The sequence below is a fragment of the Alexandromys fortis genome, unplaced genomic scaffold, assembly GCF_014885135.2.
Source record: "Alexandromys fortis isolate MF-2015 unplaced genomic scaffold, M_Fortis_MF-2015_v1.1 scaffold_54, whole genome shotgun sequence".
Taxonomy (NCBI): Eukaryota; Metazoa; Chordata; class Mammalia; order Rodentia; family Cricetidae; genus Alexandromys; species Alexandromys fortis.
The window spans coordinates 6,049,984-6,075,316 of record NW_026067958.1 but is presented as its reverse complement, the minus strand read 5'-3'; the positions used below and the strand labels follow the sequence as shown (position 1 = coordinate 6,075,316).

General features: G+C 41.0%; 1 protein-coding gene and 2 long non-coding RNA genes across 3 annotated transcripts in view; 2 read left to right on the top strand and 1 right to left on the bottom strand.

The window, feature by feature from the left end:
- Positions 1–5,841, bottom strand: part of Apbb1ip (amyloid beta precursor protein binding family B member 1 interacting protein) — a 97,493-nt gene extending 91,652 nt beyond the window's left edge. The window contains exon 1 of the mRNA XM_050152730.1: positions 5,619–5,841. The gene's annotated coding sequence lies outside the window, so the exon portion shown is untranslated. The remainder of the gene's footprint in view (positions 1–5,618) is intronic.
- The window catches only part of LOC126507889 (uncharacterized), a 44,668-nt gene continuing 23,841 nt past the window's right edge, over positions 4,507–25,333 (top strand). Inside the window, exon 1 of the long non-coding RNA XR_007593655.1 lies at positions 4,507–5,001. This is a non-coding gene — a long non-coding RNA (uncharacterized lncRNA). The remainder of the gene's footprint in view (positions 5,002–25,333) is intronic.
- Positions 6,655–11,356, top strand: LOC126507888 (uncharacterized). Its single transcript, XR_007593654.1, has 3 exons — positions 6,655–7,702; positions 8,514–8,654; positions 10,866–11,356. It is a non-coding gene; the product is annotated as an uncharacterized lncRNA (long non-coding RNA).

The window sequence follows — 25,333 nt, the reverse complement described above, 5'->3', positions numbered from 1 at the left end:
TTTTTTTTTTTTTTTTTTTTTTTTTTTTTTTTTTTTGCTTTAAGGAGCTGCCCATCTCAGGGTTGAAGGGTAACACGACTGTGTAGGGAGGAAATTCGAGTTTGATTAGATAGATGAATTAAGGGGTGCATTGTGATAGAACCTGGGTGACAGGGCAGGAGGGGGTGGATGAAGGTCTGGTGTGTAAGAGCTATTTTGGGGCTAGTTTATCAGCATTTTTTGTTGAGAGAGAGAGAGAGAGAGAGAGAGAGAGAGTCACTATTAGTCTTTTTGATGGATTACTGTTGTGTTGGAAGAAGAAAGGACAGCATCCAGCACCATCCAGCACCCTGGACAAGGGACACATTAATTATTGAGTGAGGAAGCCTTTCCCCTTCCAAATTAGAATACATAAATGAATTCTGTTCTATGCATATTTTGAGTCTGAATATACATTAGCAGAAAGATCTTTAGCCGGTGTAAGGGCAGTGGATTTGGCTTGCTGGGAAATGGCTCCTTGGGCTAGAGGTTTGGCTTTGACTAGATAGAGGCTTGAGGAGGGAGCAAAGAGGCTCCTCTTAAGAGCCCTTCGTACTCTCGTAAAGGAGTTGAGCAGTGAGGGAGATGTTGGGATCCACATTCAAAACAAGCTGAAAAGACCTAACAAGCATTAGAGCAGTCTCTTGGTGGCTGGCATGGACTAGTTTAAAGGGACCATTTTCTGTCAAGGAAGCTAGAGTCATCTGAGAGGAGCCTCTATTGAGAAAATACCTCCACAAGATCAGGCTGTCCGAGGAAAGCCTGTAGGGCATATTGTTATCAGTGATTGATGGGGAAGGGCCCAGTGCATTATGGGTGGGGCCACCCCTAGACGGTGGTCCTGGGTTCTACAAGAAAATAGGCTAAGCAAGCCACAAGGAGCAAGTCAGGAAGCAACACCCCTCCATGGCCTGTGTCATTTCCTGCCTTCAGGTTCCTGCCCTGTTTGTGTTCCTGTCCTGACTGCCTTTGATGATGGACAGTGATTTGGAAGCATAAGTCAAATAGACCCTTTCCTCCCCAACCTGCTTTAATCCTGGTGTTTCCTGACAGCAATAGTGACCCTGTCTAGGAGACGTGTTCAGGGGAATTGATAGGGCCTGGTGTGAGATGGAAAGTCCTAGGTGAGCTGGCATGTTTGGACCTTAATCTTTAGAGACATGATACCTCAAGTCTGAGGAGAGCACACACACCATTATAAATATAATATACATTATACACTTATACATAAGTGTATATATCATTGTATAGGTATACATGAATATACAGTCCTCTTTTGTATACATGAAAATTTTCATAATAAAAATTAAGGGAAAATACCCAATCACGGCTCACTTGTTACAGTGTCAACTTTAATTTCTCTCTAGCCTAGCAGGATGTTGTTACTTGGACATCAATCTTCCAGCCCCTGCATGGGAACATAATGCCACTGGAATTAAGCACTTATCTTCCGCCCAGCACACAGGCATATCTCTGATGAGTCTGTGATATAAGACCAAATCAGAAAGATTTCCACTAGAGTTAGAGAAAGGATTAGATTTACTACTTTGTTGATTTAATCAAGTCAGAAGGCCAGCAGAGAAATTTGAGTATAATAAAGATAAGAAGGAAATCACGATTAGGTCAGAGGAGATTACTTTTCAAAAGATAAAGGCAATAACTTTAAAACTGAGGGTGATATCTCTCTTGTCTTTCATCTATAACAAAGCAAGTGTGTCGTTGTGTGTTTGTTCTGCTTGCTTGTCTTTCATCATCCTCCTGCCTCGCTCTGGTCTGCTGTCAGGACCTGCTATGTGGTCACACAGACACAGCTTCAGTCACATGGAAAATTATCACTGTCTGGTTTTCTCCCCAGTTTGAGGCTACAAGCGCACTGAAGATTGGCTCCCTCTTTTCCCTCATCTGGGCCCTGGTGCTTGACTGAGGGTAGTGTTATCAAGCTCGCCCAGGTCAGTACCAGCTCTGTCTACATGTTTCTCTCTATGCACACTGTTTAAACTCTCTGCTCTTTCATTTGTCAGTGACACAGTGGAGTAGCAGCGGTACCAGTCTAGACAAAGATGGATCAATTGAGTCATAATTCAGCCATCTCAGTGTCCGGTACACCACACAAGCCAAGCATCCTTAACTCTGAAAACCTCAAATCCCAGATCTTCCAAAATCTGAAACATTTCAGAGCACCAGCATGAAGCTACAAACTGAAAATTCAACACCTGACCACACGTGATAGTTCAGAGTCAAAATACAGGCATGGGAAACTGGAGAGATCACTCAGCAGTAAGTTAAGAACACTGACTGTTCTTCCAGGAGACCAGCACCCACACGGCAGCTCACAAGTGTCTGTAACTACAGTTCCAGGGTACCCGAGACCCTCATACAGATATACGTGAAGGCAAAACACAAATGCACATAAATAAAAAAATTAAAAAGGTAAAGAAAATATACAGGCACAGAACCAAGTTTATTTAGCCTTCCCAAGGAGGGGCAATACCCATCATCACTGTTAGCTGAAATATATAAACTCTTTCATGCACAAAATTATTTGCATAAAATACCATCCATCTATGTGTATAAAGTGTGTATGAAACAAATGAATTCCATGCTCATAATCAATCCTCGTGATATCACATGTATATGCAAACATTCTATCCCTCGTCCTCCAATATTCAAAACATGAAACTCCTGGTCTCAAGAACTTGGATAATGAAACAATAAGCTCAATCAGAAGCAATAAGTATTATATACTACCGTTGCATGGTGATCAAGAAGAAACCCAGGCTGACAGAGAAAGAAGGAAATGGGTCTCATGATATAGTTCTCAGTGACCCAGCTTCATAGTCAGTGCTCAGGAAATGTGTGGAAACTGTCCTGGACTGAAGCTGCATTGTCTGTACTGAGAAGTTTGATGGCCTGGTGCGGTATTTTATCTCCCCTCCTGCCTTAGAATTGGGACCAATTAGCACACTGGGTTTGGGGGCTTGAGACATTTTGCTGGTACCCCTGAGAAGTGGAATTGACTTAGCTAGCATGTTTTGAACCTGAACTATGGTGACAGAATTTGGCCCTGAAGTGGGCATACAGTGGTGAGCTCTAGTCTCCAATCCCCCACTGTCCTCAGGCCCTTGCCCATGAAGGACAATACAGGTCCTTGAACTGGTGGAGGTGGCCTTGTGTCTTCGCGCTGCTCTTCTCTCTTCCCTAGAGAAATGTATCAAACTGAAACATTCAGTCCCAAGGTCAGATACATAAATTTGCCTCTGAAAGCCGTGCTTCCTGATAATTAAAACTATACTTTAGCATATAAACTTCACTAGACAATCAATTTCCCCACCAAATACCTTAAAATCTTAAAATTTATGTTTATTTTATATCTGCAGCCATATAATGCCTGAACTTTAACAGACTTGTCATTTGGGATGAGATAATTGACTTAAAAAAACAGATATATTTTCATACTGAAAATATCAATCATGCTAATAATAAACATTGTTCCATCTCAGGGCTTCACCTAACCCTATGGGATATGTCACAGTTTAAACACAGACCTACCAAGAGATTTATTCAGCGTCTCCGGGGGTGGGGGGGGGGGAGAAAAGGCACCCAGCTACTTAGAGAAAATTATACATTTTTTCTCATATATAGAATTATACAACATGCATAAAATTACCTTTAGGTTATGTGTATAATGAAACCATGTCTTATTTTTTTTAAATTATTTTATTTCGAAAGTTCCTAAGATCACTCATGAGGCCCTGTAATATTATGGTGTGATAGATTAAAAAAGCAAAAAAAAAAAAAAAAAAAAAACCACCCTGTAGAGTCATTAAAAGGATTACTTATCAAAATAGATAAAATGAAATTCAAGAGGACTAGAAAAAAACAGAAATAAAGGAAAATAACAATGCTCTTTGAGAAATCAAAGTAGCTTAACACAAACATTCATGGCCATGAACTTTATAAATTGCTCACCATGTAATTTTGAAATATGTAGAGCTTTTCATCTATATGTGACCTAGGGTGAAACCAAGTGGAGAACTAACTAGTATCCATTCTCAGAAAGCAGCAGTTCAGAGAACACATGCCGGGTGGATACAGAGCCTAGCAAGTATTGTATGTAATCCACTACACATTTCAAAGTTACACTTTTTCAAAAGCAGTAACTTAGAACTTTTGAAATGCAACAGAACGGAATGTTGGCAAACTTCCTTAGAGACCAGAAACTGCTTTCTTCTTAGTGGTATTTCTCAGAAAGAAAATGTTTATCCTTCAATTCTACACTGTTAACATACCCTGCTCTTCCCTCAGGGACCGGACACAGGGCTGCAGGCAGCGTGGGCTGCATAGCCCAGCTGCAACCCCAGCCCTTTCACAGGCACAGTTATGGCTCCATTCTAACATAGTATAACCTCATTTACTACTCAAGTTCCAGTTTAAGTAATGTAATTTAATTAAGTTCGTCCTTGTCTAGTTATAGTATCCGATGTGCAGTAACAACCTGAGTCTCTCAAGCATCTGTAAGAACGTACAAATTAAGAAGGGATAGTTTGAAGATGACATTGCATTTTGGCAGCTCTTTGAGCAGACAGGAAACACCACCTGGAGGGACACCGCAGAGGACTCTCCCTATCTCCTGCTATCTTGCTAGCCAGCATTCCTCTCAAGGCTCATGAGCCTGTGCTTTAGTGAGGCCCACAAGGCACAACTCCCGGTTTAGTCTGAAGCCCAAAGTTTCCTTTCTGAAGTTTTGTGTTTTTGAGTCCCAGATTTCTGAAACAAGCAGCGCCTTCCTTGTTTTTGTTCACACCACACTTCTCTTATATGGAGGATCCACCCACCGCTTCTTGGCATTCCTTTCCTCTCTGACTTCGCATCTCTATCACACAAACTTTGGATGGCGATGCAGAGTGGCTCCAGGAAAGCGCCTGCCACTCTTCAGCACGGGGTGAAATACATTCCCCGAGGGAAAAAGAAGAGGTACACGTGGTAAGTCTTAGCGGGCGCCTGTACCCGGGTTCTTGGGGATACAAAGACATTCTATCTTTCATGATTTACAATATTTTCTACACCTTGACTCCAAACTAAATTAGGAAATCCGTGTCTGGTATTCAAACTCATCCTCACCACATTTTACAGAGAAAAGGAGACTATTTAAGAGTGAAAGATTATGTTCAAAAAAAGCAGAACCACAGATTCCCAAAGTTGTAAATGAAGGGAACGCTTTGAGGTATGTATGCGCCAATTCTCAAAAGTCTCAGACTAGCAATTAACGGTGCGGTCGCCTAAAATGTTCCCGGGGGTGTCTTGTCTCAGGCTGCTAGTTCAGCTCACGGGCCCCAGGCCTGAGACAGGTAGCGTTTTCTAAGCAGGAAATTCGTTACATTGGAAAAAAAAAAATGAACAGGGGCAAGAGAGGAGAGAACTCTAGACCCAGCACAGGTCAAGTGCAAGGGCTGCGCACCGGACTTGGAGGTGCGCCAAGGAGCCCGGGTTCACGTGGCCAGTGCGAGGACCTGTGTCGCGCGGGTCCACTCCCATTGGACACGCGGCGTGGCCGCCCAAATGCCCGGAGCTGCGGAGCTCTGGGCTGGTGTGCTGCTTACCTTGACGGCTGATGGGGCTGCACCGAGAAGTGCCGAGCTGCTCTGAGATGCACCGGGTGGCGCCGAGATGCGCGGGACTGCTCTAAAGTGCAACCGGCTGAGCTGAGCAGAGAGGCGCGCGCTTGTCTTCTCTAGGCTGGGACCGCCTGGAGGCCAGGACCCGGGCTCGAGGAGGAAGTGCAATGAGTTCTCCCCTCCTGCGCAGACTCCTGGCTTTGCACCAAAGTTCTTGCAGAGCCTTGAAAGCAGACTCAAAGCTCCGCCTCTGGAACTCCGCAAGTTTGGCAAGTTTGGACTGCTTTTTCAAGCCCGTGTCCCCCACTTTGAAAAAAAAAAAACCAAAAACAAAAACAAAAAAAAACACTTCCCTCCCTGAGGTTAAGAGAAAGCCGCTCCTTTTCTCACCCATGTGGGTTTTTGTGCTCTTCGTAAGATAAGGACTAAGATTAAACCCAGATGCTAGTCTGAGGACTTAATGACAGAAGTTTCAGGCTAGCTGAGAAACTCCCTACAGGAGAGTTCACGGGTTGATAACACCTACAGGCAGTTAGGGGCTGGGACACTCCTGAGGAGGTCAACACACCAACCCCATTGTATTGACAACTTTGAGACTTCAGGGGAACAGATGTGAAGATGGAACCGTCCACCTCAAAAGTTCCTCTTTCTGCCCCATAACCCCCCCCCCCCCCCCCCCCCCCCCGAGCTTCTGTACAGTCTCCACTTCCCCCAAAACTGCCGTTCCTCATTGTTCTACCAAAAGGACGCTACTTCTGTTGAGGTTGGTCTCCTGTTTCTTTTATTTTCACACAACGTGGATCAATTCTGATCTATTAGTTCCACAAAAGATAAAGAAGACAGTTTATTTTGCAACAGCCCCTGCAGCCCTTGCTGCACTTCCGCTATCCAGCCTTTGTGCAAGACTTCCTGGGCCAGCTTGGTAGGGTGGACAGAGAAGTGGCCCGGGGGCCGCCTGGGAGCACCAGAATCTCTGTTGGTGGAGGTGGAGGTGGAGGAAGGGCTCTGCAGGGGTCTGTTCTCTGCCATCTCCTTGGCAATTCCTCTGATGTAAAATGTGCAGATCCTCCGTAGATCTTTATTTTATTTTTTAGACAGGATGTCACTGTCTAACACTGGCTGACCTGAAACTTGCGATGTACATCAATCAGGCTGGCTTTGAACACACAGAGATTCTCCTGCCTCTGTCTCCTGAACACTGGGATTAAATGCAGTGCCACCACGTCCAGCTTCCAGGTTTTGTTCTTCTTTGTTTGTTTGTATAACATAGGATTGACTGGTACTCACTTCTGAGACAAAGTGGGGAGATTTGAAAACACAGACACTAAAATCAGTTATGATTTTAAATGGTGATTGAATTAATCTCTCTTCCTCTACATTGCTGGGTCTTTAAGGGTTTGTTATAGAGCAAAGTGGTGGAAACATGAAGACATAGGTAAGGCGCATAAATTAATTTCAGATAGCTCCTGTATTCAATGGGAAATTGTATATTGCTTCTCTAAGAACACTGTAAGCAGCACAATCACCGCTTCGCTAGACGCACACTTGGTAGAAAATAGTCAATACACTTATTTAGCATGCTGAGTAACGGGTTTTGAGGAAATAAAAGACAAAGGATAGTGTAGCAGCAGGCCGCTTGTTTGCCCCAGTCACCCAGAACCAAACTAATCATGCAGAAATTGTATTAATTGAATCATTGCTTGGCCCATTAGCTCTAGCTTCTTATTGGCTAACACTTACATCTTAATTTAACCCATTTCTATTAATCTGTGTGTCACCACGAGGTCATGGCCTACCAGCAAAGTTTCAGCACACCTATCTTTGGCAGTTCTTTATTCATTAACCAATAAAAGCAACACACAGACAGAAGGACCTCCTTCTGAACCTCCTTCTGAGGACCTCCTTAGAAGAGGAAAAATGGTCTTTTTGGCAATGAGAAGATAAGGACCAGTCATTCAGAAGCTGGAAAGCATTCCAAGAAAAGAGCAATGGAATCCATTGAGTCAAGAAGAGACGGCTAGGAAGACGTCAAGGCTAGAGCAGAGTGGAAGAAGACGCAGTGGTAGAAGGTGAGAAGAGAGTGTGAGCAGAGCCAGATCAAGCAGGACCTTGTGGTCAGTGTGGAGGACTTTGGGTTGTATTGTAACTGCAATGGACAGCCAGGAGAAGGGAGACAGCAACCAGGTGCTGGCTTGATTGTGCTAGAAAACATCACACAGACCAGTGAGTTCTTGGAAAACAGCTGAATGGGAGGCAGAGGTGAGAGATAGAAGAGAGGGAGGGAGGAAGGAGGGAGAGAGAAGGTGAATGGATTTAAATTAATTTTCTCCTTACTGGTTTGTGGCAGCAGTTCAGATGAAATGATTAAAAACGATGGTAGCCGAACCCAATGTACGGCTTTAACCCTATAACCCCAGCACTTGGGAGGCTAAGGAAGTAGGGTTGTAGGCTCAAGACTTTATCTCAGAAAGAAATACAAATATTAACATTAAAATAATGGTAGTTTATTTGAATAGTATCCTAACGGCAGGAATTGTGATTTGCTGATGGGCTCAGGGCTGAGATGGGGGAATGCCAGAGGAGTTAGAAACTGTGATGGAGTCACTGTCGACTCTGGGACTAGGCCAGAGGTCGGTCTACATAGAAAGGTCAGTAGGAAGCACTCAAGTGAGCCAAGCCAAAGCTTTGTCTTCAAATCCTAAGAATAACAAAACTATGTTAAACAAGACTTGAAGCTGCAGATTGGAGGATTGTGTTCTAGAAAGAAATCGTCCATCCTGGCCATCACAAGGGAACTGCTAATAGGAAGAAAAGAATGGGCACGGGAAGATTCCCAAGAAAGTGGGGAAAGAAATGATAATGGTTTCGTTTGTTTGGTAGCCATGGAGACACAAAGAAATGGGTGCATCAGGAAGCTATTTACAGACTTTACTGGCAGGAGTCTGTGATAACTGGACACGAGCAGATCGAGGGGGAAGAATGAGGCTGGATCCTGGGAAGATGCTCCTATTATGATGCCAGGTGAGGAAATCTGGAGAGGACTCTTTGGTCAGGAGAAGGTAATAACATTTATTTTGAGCAAGTCAAGTTCGGTAAGCCTGTGGCACAACTATGTGGAGACATAACTGTACCAAAGACAAAAAGCTACTGAACATATACAAATCTCAATTATGCTGAAAGGTGCTGTACCATAAAACAGAAAATGTTGCAATATTATGTCATCATATAAATTTCTTAAAACTCAACCTCATAATAATGGCCAAACAGGAAGAGCTCTGGAGGGGCTAGGAAGAGGTAGAAGTGGTGAACTTGTGTTCAGTGGTGACTTTGGTGGATGTGTGTGTATCAGAACTGAGAAAACCACACATTTGGAATAACTACAGCTTTCTGTGTGTAATTTATACCTCAATATGATTGTGAAATTTATTTTTTTCTTGTTTTCTCTTCTTCCTCCTCCTCTTTTCTTTTTATTTATTCATTTGTTTATTTCCTTTTCTTTTTCTTTTTTTGGTGTGCTAGGGACTAAACTCAGGGCTTCACACTGTGCATACACTACCACGGAGCTACACCCTGGCTTCAAAAATTGGAATGTACTTTGGAAACTCTTCCCTAGTTTACTCTAGTCGACCTTCCATTGTCCTTTACTCTTCATTCTCTTTCTCTCTCTTTGATTTTCATTTTATCTTCTCCTACTCTCTTTTCTTTGTTCTTTCCAATCTTGGCTTAGATTGCAAAGGAATCTGTACAAAATAAAAAATTCCGTATGAACAATTCTGTGTGAACAATTTCTGACCCAGGGAAACTTGTGCTGTCATTTTCAAATTTGCCATCAATGCTGTAATTGGGCCTAGTATAGTCAACCGACCCAGCAGAATTGCTAAGGCTTGCCAAACATGATGGCACTAACCTGTGACCCCAGCATTCAGGAGACTGAGACAGGGATAGGAGTTCAAGGTGAGCTGGATTTACCCAGTGAAACCCTGCTTCAAAACTAAACAAACAACAAAGAGGAAAACTTCATAAAAGCCGAAAGAACAATTTATAGTTCGGGTTAAAAAATAAAATAATTAATTACTGAACTTTTAACTAGAGCCATATGAAAATCTCCTCTCCTTCTAGTTTGTAATTTGTTTTTCCCTAAGACAAAAAACAAATTGTCATTCTCTCCTGGCACTATGCTTACATTAGTCAACAAAATGGTATTTGATAAAATTATTTCTACTAACAGCTTCTCATTATTGCAGCTTTCTTCTTATCTCAATTCTAAGATACTTTTCATTGTCATTTAAAAGGAAATTTTATCTGACATTTTCCTAGGCCTTGCTTCAGGCTGGTATGATTGTCTGCCACTCAAATCGCAGAGTGTGGTTCTCAGTGAATCTCTGTGGGCAGGGTTACACAGTGCTGGACTGGGTGGAGCAAGCAGGTAGGGCTTTGTTTGCCCTAGCAAGGCTAGTTTTTAAAGAAGTACTTAGCATTTTAAGAAGCTGTCCTTGTCAGAAATGGATTACAGATGTGCAATAAAGACAAATCCAGATAAAAAAAGACCTCTAAATGGGTCACAGTGTTGAATAAATGTACGTAGGGTTGGGAGAGAGAAGAAAAAATGTATAGAGAGTTGGAAAAGAAGTAAATCATTTAAAAAAATAAAACAAAGTCTTTAAAGAGACAGAGTACAGACAGTCATAGATTCAAAGGAATAAAGAAAAATTAAGCCACCTAAAGATGGACTATACACAGAGAGTCTGGATTGTGTATATTATTGTGTTTTCTTTGAACATTTTTGACTTCAGAGAGACATTTGATTCTGGGAACTGTTAAACTAAGCCAACATGCATACTTTAAAGGTATCTTAATTTCAAAATATGGATCTAAGGATATGTTGCTTTGAAAAAGAGGTTCTTCTTTTGTTTCCACAGAAGATGAGAACCTGTGGAATTCTTCCTGACTAATGTGGTTTGATGAACTAGGACCTCTGAAAGGTTACCATGAACACCCTCCAAAAAGACTTTGCCCAGCAAAAAGCAGGAAGCAGTGTGGAGAGATCTATGCCCAATTTCCCTAAATATTTGTTTATAAATGTTTGTTTACATTTAAAGGGGAATATGCTATAGAAATTTGCATTGGTATGGATTTTGTTTTATTGATACAAATGTAAGGTCAATTTTGTTATACTGTATATATATATATATATATATTTCTGATCTTGATTAAGGTATTATGTTTGTCCAGCTTAGGACTTTTCATGACAATGAGACACTCTGCTCCTGGCAGCACCAATCTACTTCAAGAGGATGATGGGCATTGAAGAGGATCCTCATGGAGTTTGCTAGCTATTTGGGCAAGAAACTGCTCTTGACTGCACTGCTTGGTGGTATGCTGTATGAACTGGAAATGCAGGACCTGCAGAAAAATGACTGCTGAACTTGCCTAAGTGTGGGATGATCCTACGGGATTCCTGCTTCATGAAAGAGTCTGCCAGACATTCTGCAGGACACAGAAGAAAGTGAGTGACAAATTGCCAAAATAGGTGGAACTGTCTTTGAAATTTCCTGCTTCATGGAAAAATCTGCTGGATACCATGGGTCCATAGACTGAAGATGGATGCCCTAATGGGACAGAAGAACTTTGCGTGACTATCCAGGCAGCAAGATGTCTCTGTCATTTCTAGAGTTTTGGAAGTTGCTTACAATGCACTTCCTGTTTACTTAAGCAATATTATATCCTTCTGGAGTCCTTGATAGAGTTGAAGAATTTATAGTTATAGTTTTTCTTAGTTATAGTAAAAGATAAAGTAGATATAAATATTAAAACCATAATTATTACTTGATACCTGTTTTGTTACATGAATTTTACTATAGTAAAGTCAAAACCTTCCTTTTTATTTGAACAGAAAAGGGGAGATGTGGGATTCCCCTCTGTATCCTGTCTATTAGTAAATAAAGAAACTGGCTCAGCCTGAGAGGGTAGAACAAAGCTAGGCAGGGAAAACTAAACTGAATGCTGGGAAAAGGAAGGCAGAGTCAGGAGAAGCCATGGAGCCACTGCCAGAGAAAGAGTGCCACAACCTCATGGTGATGCAGAGATTAATAGAAATGGGTTAAATTAATATGCAATAGTTAGCCAATAAGAAGCTAGAGCTAATGGGCCAAGCACTGATTTAGTTAATACAGTTTCTGCGTGATTATTTCAGGAGTCTGGGCAGCTGGGAAACAAACAAGCTGCCTTCCTACTACACTCTACTTGCTACATTCTGGGCACAGGTAGGTGACTTTACTGTCCAGGAGTTAAGCATGGAGGATATTGTTCCCTCCATGGAAGCCAGATGGGAATCTAGGTACTTGTCCTCTGGAGTGACAATCTCATCTTTGTAGTCTCAGGCAAAAGCTAGGCAAAACCTCTCAGGTCTCTTATCTATTCCTGTTCTCTCTTGGCACTTTCCTTCACTCAAACTTTATCTAATACACAGGTGGGAAAGCTGAATTTTGCTCAATTGCATAGGATTTCAAATATGTTTTCTACATTTTACATGGCCCACACCCATTAGTCATTTTCTTCTGCAACGCGGAATCTTGAGTAATGCGCCCAGTTAGAGGGATTTGTATTGCAGACTTTGCAGCTAGTCATGGCCATGGTAATAATTTTGGTCCATGAGAATGAAGCGAACACATCATTTGGAACTGTAGAATGACTTCTTCCTGCTGTTAGGAATGTGGATCCAGTTACTGCTCTCTTCCACCATAAGATGCTCCTGGGGTCAGAAGATGGGTAAGAAGATATTGGAGCAACAAACTAGGGAAACCAGGGAAGATATTGGGGTGTGAGAGTGCTGTGAGATGAATGTTTTACGGGTCAAGGCTGTTTTCTTTGAGATAGTCTGTGAGGGAATAACCCTTGTGGAATTAAGTCCCTAATGGCATATCTCTTCCTATCTTCTCCATGGAGCTCAGTTTCTGAGTTTTTGAAGTTAAAGAAACAAGAATGTGTGTTGGGAAGTGGATGGCTCAGTGGGTGAATTACTTGCTGGGCAGGACCGAGTAGTAGATTTCAGATTCCTCAGAACCCACATAAAGCAGGGTGCAGTAGTGTGCATTTATAATCCCAGCATGCCTGAGGTGGTGTGGGAGGCATCAACAGAAGAGTCCCTGGATCTCACAGCCCAGTCGGCCAGGTGTAGGCAGCACGGGATCCTGCCTCAAGCAAAGTGGGTGGAGAGAACTGACACCCAAAGTTGTCCACTGACCTTCACACATGTTCTCTGGTACTTGAGTGTCTACATTCACACAGACCCACACAGACGGACACACAGACAGTCACATATATACACACATAGTGGGGGGAAGAAAGGAGGAGAGAAAGAGACGGCGATAGAGAGACAGACACAGAGAGAGAGAAGGGGAGAGAGGGAAAGAAGAGGACAAAAGAGGTGGGGACCAATGACCTAAATTTTTCTAGGTCTTACAGGCTGGGAAGCTAAGCCTTTAACACATAGACCTTGAGGAGATACTTATGTATTAGAGTGTACAGTGAAGCTAGAGTCTCACTCATTTGGGTATTTACACATTTTATATGCTTTATAAAATATGTTAATATATTAACACACACTATATATATCTATTTAACACACACAATATTTATATGCATGTGTGTGTATCAGAGGAGAACTTGTGGGAGTTGCTTTTCTTCTTCTACCATGTAAATTCCAGTAATCAAACTCAAGTCAAAAGGCTTAGCCACGACTTTTACCAGCTGAGCCATCTTGCTGGCTCACATTTATATGTTAATATAGGTGTAGAAGAATTTTGATTTATATCTCCAAATTAAGTATTATTTCTTTTCGTAGTAATTGATTTTGTTACACATGAAAGGCCTCATCTTTAATAAATCCTTTTTGTCAAAGTTTTCTCATGTGAATGAATGACAAAATAAATGTTGTAGTAGACCCTCAGACTGAAAAACATTTCTGTAAACCTTTCACTAGAATGATTTACTTTAAAAACTAAAAAGAATTCATTAGGCAGAAATCAGGCAAAGCCATGTTAGAGCATTGCATTTATACTTTCATATATAGTCACTCTGAAGATGAGCTAAGAAAATCTGCGTAAGGCACTTAGAAGTTATCCAAGGCATTTCTAAATAGTATTTCCCTCAACATATAGTTAAGTCTTTTCCAGAAAGATGCTGTGTGACACTATTCCTGGGGAGACATGGACAATTGTCTCCTTATTCCAGAGAGGAAACTGATGACAGACCAGAGCATGGATGCCACCAGAGTTCAAGCTGGTAAACCAATGAGTTTTTATCACAGTTACTTGTAGGAATATAGGTGAGGGGTTACTTACAGCACTAGAAATGACTCAAAAACAGCTGCATCCCTAAAACCCGCCCCAGCATGGGTGACAGCTGATGTAAGTGGGGGACCTAAAGCTCCCTGCTCAACCTGGAGGCAATTAACAGGTTGGGGAGTATCTTTTCTGGGTAGTTCAGCTGGACTCTGCTTCTTCCAGTCCACTTGAATAGTCTGAGCCTCTTTTAGGCAGATGAGCTTGTTTGAGAGTCTCTCAGCCATCCTTAGTGTTGCATGTATGGGGAGCTAGGGACTTACTGAATCTTGTCAGTTTCAGGGACTTCCTGAAACCTTTGAGTGGCTTGCTTCCCTGCAGGGTGGAATGTTCCATCTCCCTTCTAATATCCCACATCTTAAAGAGCTTCCCTTGAAGATGGGCAGTTTTACCCTGGAGGATATCGGTATACAGCAAAGTAAGACCCATTTATTTATTAAACCAAACTTGCTGTATTTTTGTTAGGACCACGTGTCTTCCACCTTTGCCTCTCTTCTGGCAATCTCCTGATGTTCTTGCTCAGTGGCAGGGTAGGGACTAGAGATGGAAGCTGGCAAGGGTCCACAGAGTGGGTTTCAGCTGCTCTTTCTGTGGTAACACATCTGTGTCATTATGGACAAATGCACTGAAGTCTATGACGGCATAGGCTGGAGCAGTGCAGTTCACTCTGACCAACTCTAACAAAAAATGTTATCATTTAAAACCCACAGAACTTTAATTACATCTTTTCTTGAAGCAACAATAATTTCCAAATCATAGACACCTGTTTCTCTATTTATTTAAAACTTTGAGTAGATGAAGTTATGTTTATGATATACATAATGGCATTTGCTGGTTGCAACATTACAAAATGGCCAAATTAAGCTAGTAAATTAAACATACACATGGAATCAAATACTCATTTTTGAGTGGTAGAAGAAAAAGATTTCCCCTATGAGATTTTCAAGTTCACAGTATGTTATTATCGATTATAGTCACCATGCTATACAATAGAGATCTTTAATTACCTCATTCCCTAAAATTTTCTATCCCTAGATATCTTTCTACCTACTGTATCCCCTTTATGATTTTCACTCTTGTCTTTCTAGTGACAACTGGGTCAAATGAATGTGTGTTGCTAAGGGGCCATCACGACTGTCACTCACTTGTCTACGCTTTTCTGCTATCATTTAGCTCACTGAGGTAATCTTCTTTGTGATGCCTACGAGGTATTTGTGGTAGGCTCCTGTTTAATGGTTTTGTAGTTCATTTTTTAGTAGATCTGTCTCAATTGAACCAGTCTAAAATCTTTCCTACTTTACAGCCAGTTAGAGCCACTAAATTTATAGTTGGTTTCTGTCTTGGAGAAAAACAAGTAAAACTCAATGGTGAGAACCACGAATCTTGTGCAGACAACATGAGGATGTCCCTGGATTTTAATGTGACGGGATTGACAAAGGCCTTCTGACTTTTCACAGTTGTGAGATTCAGCCACACACTAATTAAAATATTAACAAAGAGCACTTGTCAGGCTGCACTTGGTTTTGATATCAAATGAATCACTATCAAGGCCTTTAGCCAACAGATTGTTGGGGTTTTTGGAGCTAATAAATGACCCTCTTCTCTTTCCTTCTTGGACTTTCGGACAGCTAAAGGATGGGCATAAAGAGCCTACAGTTGATGGCGTACAGCAATAACAACACAAATAGCAGCCATGGAATCAATAAGTCTGAAGCGTAGAATCTGGTTCCATGCTGGGTTCCCAGTTCTTAGTTCTCCTGGTGCCGAACCGAGCCGCTGCCTGTGGCCCTCAGAGCAGCACATTACAGTCATCCCAGGAGCGCATCAGACAGAGCAGACACTCAGCTCCCCGTGCCCGGGTCAGTTAAACCACATTGTAAGGGGGAAGACGTCTATAGTTCTAAAACGCTCCCCACGTAATTTTCAGGGAGTACAGGGTCTCTGAGAGTGAGCACCACTAGGCCTGATAATTACTGAGGCAGGAGAAAGAGAGAACGGCTTGCAGAAGACCTCAGGCTTAGTGCTCCTGAAAATGAGAAAATCAACATGGGGTGAACCACTTGGCTCAGTGAGAGAAGAGTGAAAAATGAACGGCATTTTTTGTCAACTTCAGAAAATTCTCATCTTTTATCTCGTGTGGCATTTGCTCTATTCTTCTGAGATCTTTATTGTACATGTGTGAAATACGTTTTATTGTGCTGATATATTCCAGGCTCTTTTTTAAAAAATAGATTTTAATCATATTTTCTCTCTGTGCTTTGGTCTTTTATTTGATTTCTTAGTTTATTATTTTGAGCTTTGCAGTCTTCTGCTAAACATAATGGATTTGCTCCGTAACTTCTCTTCTAGAATTCCTATTTGATTACTAAAGTTTGGTTCTCTATAGTGTCCATTTCCATCAGATGTCTTGAACGTATTAATCCTAATCATTTTAAAATCTATGTGTGATATTCCCAGGATCTATACTTTCCTGAGAGTCTGTTTACTCTGAACTATTTTGCCATATGGACTTACTTGTATGTGCCTGGATGCCTGGCTTTGTTCGTCACTGCAGCTGTTCTGTGAGGCCAAGGTCAGCTCTAAACCCACAGGATCCTCTGCTTCAGCCTCCCCAGTGCTGTGGTTTGCAGACTATGCCATTGTTTTGTGATTTAAAAACAAGCAAAGCCCATGTCTTATTAGATTGGTCATTCTGGAGAAGAGCACCCGTGCACGTGCACACACACACACACACACACACACACACACAAATTCTCAAATCCTTGCCCACTCACGGGCACATAGATTAGATAGATACACGAAAAACTTAAGGTATTTTGATTATTCTGTAAAGACTGTGAATACAAAGCTAGTTTTTTCTGCATAATGATAGTCTCTTTAGGTTAGTTTAGTTCTGTAGATAGATTATAAACGAAGTGATATTGCGTTTTGAGTTATAGTTGTAGAATTAAAACAAACAGACAAACAGACTTTGGGGCTAGAAAGACAACTCACCTTGATAAAATGCTTGCTGGGCTAGCATGAGGACTCAATCCAATCTCTAGACCCCACATATAAAGCTGGACACATGCAAGATATGCTAGTACAACAGAGGCACAACGCTTGTGGGACTATCCAGGCAATAACCAATTTGACTGCAGGCCACTCTATGAGATGGAACACTCTATGAGAGTCAACACTGCTTGGGTGACCAAGAATCAGAAGCCCAGTGATAACCTGATGGCCAATGACATTCTGCTCTACTCACAGATGAGCGCCTTGTTTGTCTATCTGCTGAGATGCTTCCTCCTGCGGCAGATGGGACCAGATGCAGACCCACAGTGAGACACTATGCACAGAGTAGAACATTCAACCCTAAATGGAATGTCTCCATCAAATCCCTCTCCTCAGAGCTTAGGGAAGCCTTGGAAGAGGAGGTTGAAATAGTGTAAGAGTCAGAGGGGACAGAGACACCAAGAAAACAAGGCCCTGTAAATCAACGTGAGCAAAGAGACCTCAGAGACTGAAGCAGGAAGAATGGGGCCTGCAAGCGTCTGCACCAGGTCCTCTGTGCTTATGGCTTCCAGTTCAGTGTTTGCATGGGATTCGTGAGTGAGTAAATGAGAGGATCTCTGATTCTTGTGTCTTCTCTTGGGTTCTTTTCCTTTTGTTTGCTTGTCTTGCTCAACTCCAATTTCAGTGTAATAGCTTTTGTGTTATCTTATTATGTTTTATTTTGTTATATTTTTAAAAATGGATAAAAAAACTGAAATAAAACCCTGTCACTATGGTAATGGCTAGCACTGGTACTATCATTTCTACCTGCTGGGAGAGGGAAACCAGTTTTCTCCAGCAGAGTGACACTGGGTATATCAACCACTCCAGGAGAGGCCTCATGTTCAGGAGGAATTGATTAACCTATAATTGAACTTCACAGTTTATTATTTTTCATTTGTATGCTTTTATTTGGTTACAGTTTTGTGGGTTTTTTGTTTTTGTTTCTTAGATGTGGTTTTGTTTCCTTGATTTGGCGGGGAGGTGTTGTATTGGCTTTTTTTTTTTTTGAGAAATAACTTTAAGTTAGGTGGGTAGAGAGGGGGAGAGGATCAGAAGGGACTTGGGGAAGAAGAAGAACATGATTAAAATATATTTTAATTGAAAGTTGTTTTGAATAATGAAAAAGCTGGGCATGTGTGTGCTTGTAACCCCAGTGTTATGGGATCATGTATATGACTTACTTGGCCTCCATGGCCATCTGTCCTCCTTAATCATCAAGCTACAGGTCAACCAATACAAGTCTTGTCTAGAAAAGTAAAGTGCACGGCCATTCTGAGGAGCAGTATCCAAGGTTATACTTGGGTCTCCACTTATACGCATACACATATATATGCACAGACACTCATACATTCATAACTCATACACATACACACATACACAAAACACACACACATTTTTATGTGTGGCTCATGACTTTATACTTTGAAAATAAACTCTTAAATTTTGAATCTCTAAATCCTTAAGTAATCCAAGGCTTTCATATCCTCAAATGACTGAAAGTTCAAAGCATCATATTGGTAAACAAGTAGAATATGTGGAATATGTAGAATATCTTTAAGACTATAGTTTCTAAAATAGGAAATTTTATGCTATTAAAATGGCCTTTTACTGTTATGAAAAAGAAAAATTGCAAATGTCCAGTAAGTATATTTTTATAAAAGGTTTCCTACCCATCAGGTAAATGCCAATAAAAACTACACTGACTTTCTATCTTGCACCGGTCAGAATGACTGTCATTAAGAAGGCAAATGACATAGAGTGCTGGTGGGAGTGTGCAGAAGCAGTCCTCATATTAACTGCTGTTGGGAATATGAACTGGAGAAGCTGCTATGGATGGTTTGAAGGTTCCTCAGAAGCTAAGATACCACGGCCTGTGAGACCAGCTCTCTGGGCTGCACTCAGGGCGGCAGAAAGAATGCCTTCAGAGCAGTGGGGCTTAGGAATCGGTTTTATCTGAGGCACTTTAGGAATAAGTTTCTATCTATCTGAGGGAAGGAGACTCACATACATGATGTGAGGGCCGTGTTCTTTTTATTTATAGCTCTTATTCTCCAGTTTCAATTCTCTGGCTCTAATTCTCCTGCTCCCTTTCTCCCCAGCTCCCTTGCTCTCACAGCTTACATATACATTCAACAGCAAAGTTTTGCAATAAAAAGGTTAGAAAAGCTGCACCTGAGAGGAGTGAGTATACATGGCAATGCCTGGCTTCAAGGTTCCTGGTGCACAGGCTGTGACCTGAGGTCAGGGGCACAGTGCCTGGTGAGACAAACTGGTGAGCCATTTGTGCAGGGAGGAGGTTTTTATCATCCAGACCTGACAAGAAAAACTGACATGGTATTTTAGGTGGTTTTGTGCTAATAACCTTGGTTTAGCCACCCACAACTCTGTCCTTGTGTATATCTGTAAAAATTTTAACTTACGATCAATTTACAGAGACTCTCAGTCTGGTTTGAAATTATTCTGAGATTTTTAAATCAGCTAAATTTTATGGCTTACAGTCCTCCGGAAACAATAGATCTAGTTGTAAAGCATATCCTAGTATGTTTCTGGTCATCAAAATTATACAGATTAATGAGAAGTCATCTTCCTGATATGCAAGACATATGTGCCCATAAGATTGAGATGTAATCATGATTTTACATGTACAAATTACATAAAAATGAACATAATGGGGAGATTCCCTAGCTGTTTTTGCACATGTGAATTTACAGACAGAAGTGGCCAGTTTCCAGAGTCTGTGGTCCTGTCATCCTTGCTCGATTGGGGTTCTCTCCCCATCAGAGAATAATTCATCTGCTGGGCTGACATCTGAATTATCAATTCCCATCTGCTGCATTTGTGTCATGGCCCACAACAGCTCATGACACTATCTTATAGTTCAATTGTACCACTACTTAGGACATACTCCAAAGAACCTATGTCAGCAATTCCTTGCTCCCAATTGCCTTCCTTTTGCTTCTTAGTATTTGGTGAAGTTTTGCCATCTGCCAATATTTCTTAGGAAAATCAAAAGTATTTTAACAATTACCCAAGCAAAAGATAATTTCAAGGGTAAGTCAAGTACGGTACATAATGAAGACTGTAACTTTGTGTAGTTAAAAGTAAATAATAGATAGTAGGAAAAGTTGACTAATGATTCATTTGAACGGCAAAATATCTGAGTTGAGTTCTCTGATGCAGGTGACTGATCCACCTCTAAGGAAGATAGTGAAGATGAAAATAGTCTCAGAATAGGCAGGAGCTTCTCTTGATAGATGGTAGAAATACATTCTTACAGTCCAGTCTTCTACTGGTTTCTCTGTGGGTCAGCACGTGTTTCTCAATGACAGACTTGTAGAATGACAAGGGACAGTCCCAAAGTGCTTCCGGTTGTGGGATAAGCCTAGTGGCCTGACAGATGAGTCTCTGCTTCCACTGTTTCTAAAGGTCAGCAGCAAGGCCTTTGTCATCATTTCCTCCCCAGCAATAGCAGCTGGGAGGGAAGGAGGTGATTCAGGGTAGCACTACAAACACGCTGGATGAGAGAGTTCACAAAGTTTTTAACCAACGTCTTCAGATTGAAAATTAAGGCAATTGATCCATTTTGAATTGACTTTTTGTACAGCAGAAGAGATAAGGATCTGATTTACTGTTTTTCTGTGTTTATATTGTCATCATCACTTCTTCATGAGGCTTTCTTCCAGTGTTATGTTTTTGACATTTTTGTCAAAAATTTGGTGGCTGCAAGTGTGTGGTTTGTTTCTAGCTTCTGCTCTATCTTTGGCCCACACGCCTGTTTGTGAGCCAGCATCGTTCTCTGTCTCTGTTCTTGTGGCTCTGTGGTGTAGTCCACAGGCAGGGCTGGGATGCCTGAGACACTGTTCTTTCTGCTCATGATTGCTTTAGCATTCTGAGGTCTTTTTATTTTTCACTTCCACATTAATTTTGTTTTAACTAATTCTATGAAGAATATCATTAAAATTTAACATGTATTTTGCTGAATCTGTAGGTAACTTTCAGTAATATACTCATTTTCATATCAACTCTTCTAATTCATAGGCTTTGGGGGTGTCTTCCTGTTTTCTAGTGTCTTCTTCGATTACTTTCTTCAGTGCTTTAAAGTTTTTATTGTAGAAGTCTTTCACCTCCTTGGCCAGGTTTATTTCTACACATACAATTATGTTTCCTGAAACTATTGCAAGTAGGACCTCCCTTTCTTCCCCAACAAGTTTATTATTGGTTCATACAACATGCATAGTGTGCATCTCGATACTTTGCTGGTATGAGATCATATTTTAGACTTGTCTGGTGGGCTCTTTTTTAATTTTATTGATTTTTATTGAGCTTAACATTTTTCTCTGCTCCCCTCCCTGCCTATCTCTTCCCCTTCTACCCTACCCCAAAGTCTCCAAGCTCCCAATTTACTCAGGAGATCTTGTCTTTTCCTACTTCCTGTGTAGATTAGATTCATGTATATTTCTCTTAGGGTCCTCATGGTTGTCTAGGTTCTCTGGGATTGTGATTTGTAGGATGGTTTTCGTTGCTTTATGTTTGAAAACCACTTATGAGTGAGTACATGTGATCATTTCTTTCTGGGTCTGGGTTACCCCACTCAAAGTGATGTATTTTAGTTCCATCCATTTGCCTGCAAAATTCAAGATGCCATTTTTTTCTGCTGTGTAGTACTCCATTGTGTAAACATACTACATTTTCTTTATCCATTCTTAGGTCAAGGGGCATTTAGGTTTTTTCCAGGTTCTAACTATAACAAGCAATGCTGCTATGAACATAGTTGAGCACATGTCTTTGTGGCATTATTGAGCATCCTTTGGATATATATCCAAAAGTGGTATTACTGGGTCTTGAGGAAGGTTGTTTTCTAATTTTCTGAGAAATCGCCACACTGACATCCAAAGTACCAGCTTGCACTCCCACCAGAAATACAGGAGTGTTCCCTTTACCCCACAACCTCTCCAGCATAAATTGTCATCAGTGACTGCTATCTCCTGTTAATTTAGTTTTCATTGTTAGTGATGTTAATTTGTGTGTTTTTCCATTTTTGGGGATTTGCTGCTATGAGACCATCAATTGTCTGTGTTATTGTTGGTGTGGCTAACTTCCTTGGGTTGGAGTTTTTCTTCTAGTATTTTGTGTAGGCTAGTTTGTGGCTAAATATTGGTTAAATCTGGTTTTGTCATGGAATATATTGTTTTGCCCTTCTATAGTGATTGCAAGTTTTGCTGGGTATAATAGTCTGGGCTGGCATCCATGGTCTCTTAATGTCTGCATAATGCTTCACCATGACCTTCTGGCTTTCATTGTCTCCAATGGGAAGTCAGGTGTAATTCTGTTAGGTCTGCCTTTATATGTTACTTGACCTTTTTCCTTTTCAGCTCTTAATATTCTTTCTTTATTCTGTATGTTTAGTGTTTTGATTATTATGGGGAGGGCACTTTTTTTTTTTGATCCAGTCTGTTTTGTATTCTGTATGCTTCTTGTATCCTCATAGGCATATCTTTCTTTAGGTTGGAAAAGTTTTCTTCTATGATTTTGTTAAATATATTCTCTGTGCCTTTGAGTTGAACTTCTCCTTCTTCTATCCCTATTATTCTTACATTTGGTCTTTTCATGGTGTCCCATATTTCTTGGATATTTTGAGTTAAGCTTTTGTTAGATTTAATATTTTCTTTGATTTATGAGTCTATTTCCTCTATTGTATCTTCAGTGCTTGAGATTCTCTCTTCCATCTCTTATATTCTGCTGTTTATGCTTGCATTTGTGGTTCCTAATTATTTTCTCATGAATTATTTTTCTATAATTCCTTCAGCTTGTGTTTCTTTATTGCCTATATTTCAGTTTTCAAGTCTTGAATTGTTTCTTTCATATATTTGATTGCTTTTTCTTTTTCTTTTTTTTTTTTTTTTAAAGAGATTTGCTGATGTCTTCCAATTTTCTATTTGTCTTTCCCTGCATTTCTTTGGGAGAATTTCTCATTTCCTCTTTAAGAGTTTCAAACATTCTCCTGAAGTTTTTTTTAGGTCATTTTCTCCTGCTTTATCTATATTTGGTTGTTCAAGTCTTGCTGTTGTAGGGTCTCTTGATTTTACTGGTGTCATGTTGTTCTTTATGGCATTGCACATATTCTTACTTTGTCTACTCATCTTTTTCTCTAATTGGTGTGGTTGGGGATGTCTGTGATCCTGGTAATTAATTTTCTGGGTGCCAGTGAATCCAAGGCTCAAATGGTTGTTCCTCATGGTATAATCAATGCCACAGTTCTAGTTAACCCATTGGTCACTCTGTGTCCCTGAAGGTTGCTCAGTACTCCCAGGATTTGTTCTGCAGTTTGTTGTCTCAGACCTGTTTCTGTAAATATCACTGGTCTGAATCCACTTCTGCATAGGTCACTGGCTTGGAATTGGTCCTGCAAAGATCTCTGGTTCTGATCTACTCCCTCAGAGGTCCCAGACTCAGATGCTCCCAGACCCCTAGAGGACCTGGCTCAGGCCTATTCCTTTTGATATCCCAGGCCAACACCCAGACCCACAGAGGTCCTGGCTCAGACCTACTTCCTCAGAGGTCCCAGACTCATGCCTAGACTCACAGGGGTCCTGGCTTAGGTTTACCCAGTTTAATTAGGTCCCAGATTCATTCCTGGACCCTCAGCAGTCTCTGGCTTTGGCCCACTAGCTCAACAGTTGCTCCCCTGCCTGCTCCCGTAGAGCTTGCTGTCTCAGGCCTGCCCTGGTCTAGGTAGCTGGCTCAGTCCTCCTTCCTGGTGGACTCTTAAAGGTTTTTAACGTACAGGATCATGGCATTTACAAATAATCATTTTAGTTCTTCCTCTTGTGTCCTTTTTATTTCTTTCTCTTGACCTATTGCTCAAGCTAAGCTGTTGAGTATTCTACTGAATAAAAACACAGACAAAGACCACTATCCCCAAATGAAAAATCAAAACAAGGAGGGATGGAGTGCTGGGCACCCTTGTCTTCTTCCTGATTTTGAAGGGTTACTTTCAGCTTTCTCCACTTAGCATCCTGTCATCTGTATGCTTGTTGTATACAACTTTTATTTTTATTTTTCTGTCTTAAAGTAATTTTTAAAGATAACATAGATAGATAGTAATGGGTTTAATCATGGCATTTGTGTGTGTGTGTGTGTGTGTGTGTGTGCGAGAGAGAGAGAGAGAGAGAGAGAGAGAGAGAGAGAGAGAGAGATTACTATATTTATGTCCCTTCCTCACTGTTTTATCCCCCAACACCCTCTCTTGGTGTGACACTTATTTCCTTGAGATAGTCTGTCTTTCTGCTTTCCTGTTGTATGTATCCCACCATCTCCCCTTTATGCTTTCCTCCTCTTCCATGTACACACACAGACACACATGCACACACACACACTCCACATACATACACATTTACATCTGCATATGAGAGGAAACCTGCAGTGTTTGTCCTGAATGTGGCTTATTTTGTTTAACAAAGTGGTTTTTTCAATTACATTTATTTTTCTGCAAATTTCATTTTTCTTTAGACCATAATAAAATTTTGTTTTGTATCTGTAACACATTTCTTTATTCTTTGATCAGCAACTAAACATCTAGTCTTGTTCTATTCTTTAGTTATTGTGAGTAGGTATAGTCATAATTACACATGTTCAAATGTCTCTCTTATGTACATGCATAATTAATATAATACATATAATATGTTATATAATGCTAGTAGTCAGACTCTGTACTGGCCTGACCTCGGGATATATGTCCTCAGCTGTAGCCACTAAGAGCACCTCTGTGTACATTCACCATGTTCTCTTTTAAAAAGGGCCCTACCCACCTCCCATCTCTCTCTCTCTCTCTCTCTCTCTCTCTCTCTCTCTCTCTCTCTCTCTCTCTCTCCTTTTCTGCCTGCCTCTCTGTTTCTCCCCTTCTCTCTCTTCTGCTGCTCTGTCCACAGAGGCCAGTCTCCGCTCTCCCCTTCCCCTTTTTTACACCCCCTTTCCCTTAATTAAAACCTCTCCATGTGAACTCTGTCACATGTCCTCTTTCTCTCTCATGCCACATTTTTCTAAATGACAACATTGGTTACCTGAACCAATAATATTTATCTATGTAAATATGTAATTATATAATATATATTGTTTAAACTAATTCTATGAAGTACATCATTCCCAAACATACATATTTGGGAATATACTGAGAAGTTGTAAAGCTTGGTCATATGGTATTTATGACTCAGGTTTCCCTTTTTAAACTCTGTCCTGGTTCCCATAGATTCTCCATTCTCTAGCAGTGTAAACAATTCCTTCCCCACACCCACACAAGTATTTGTTGTCTGGTATTTTTTTTGG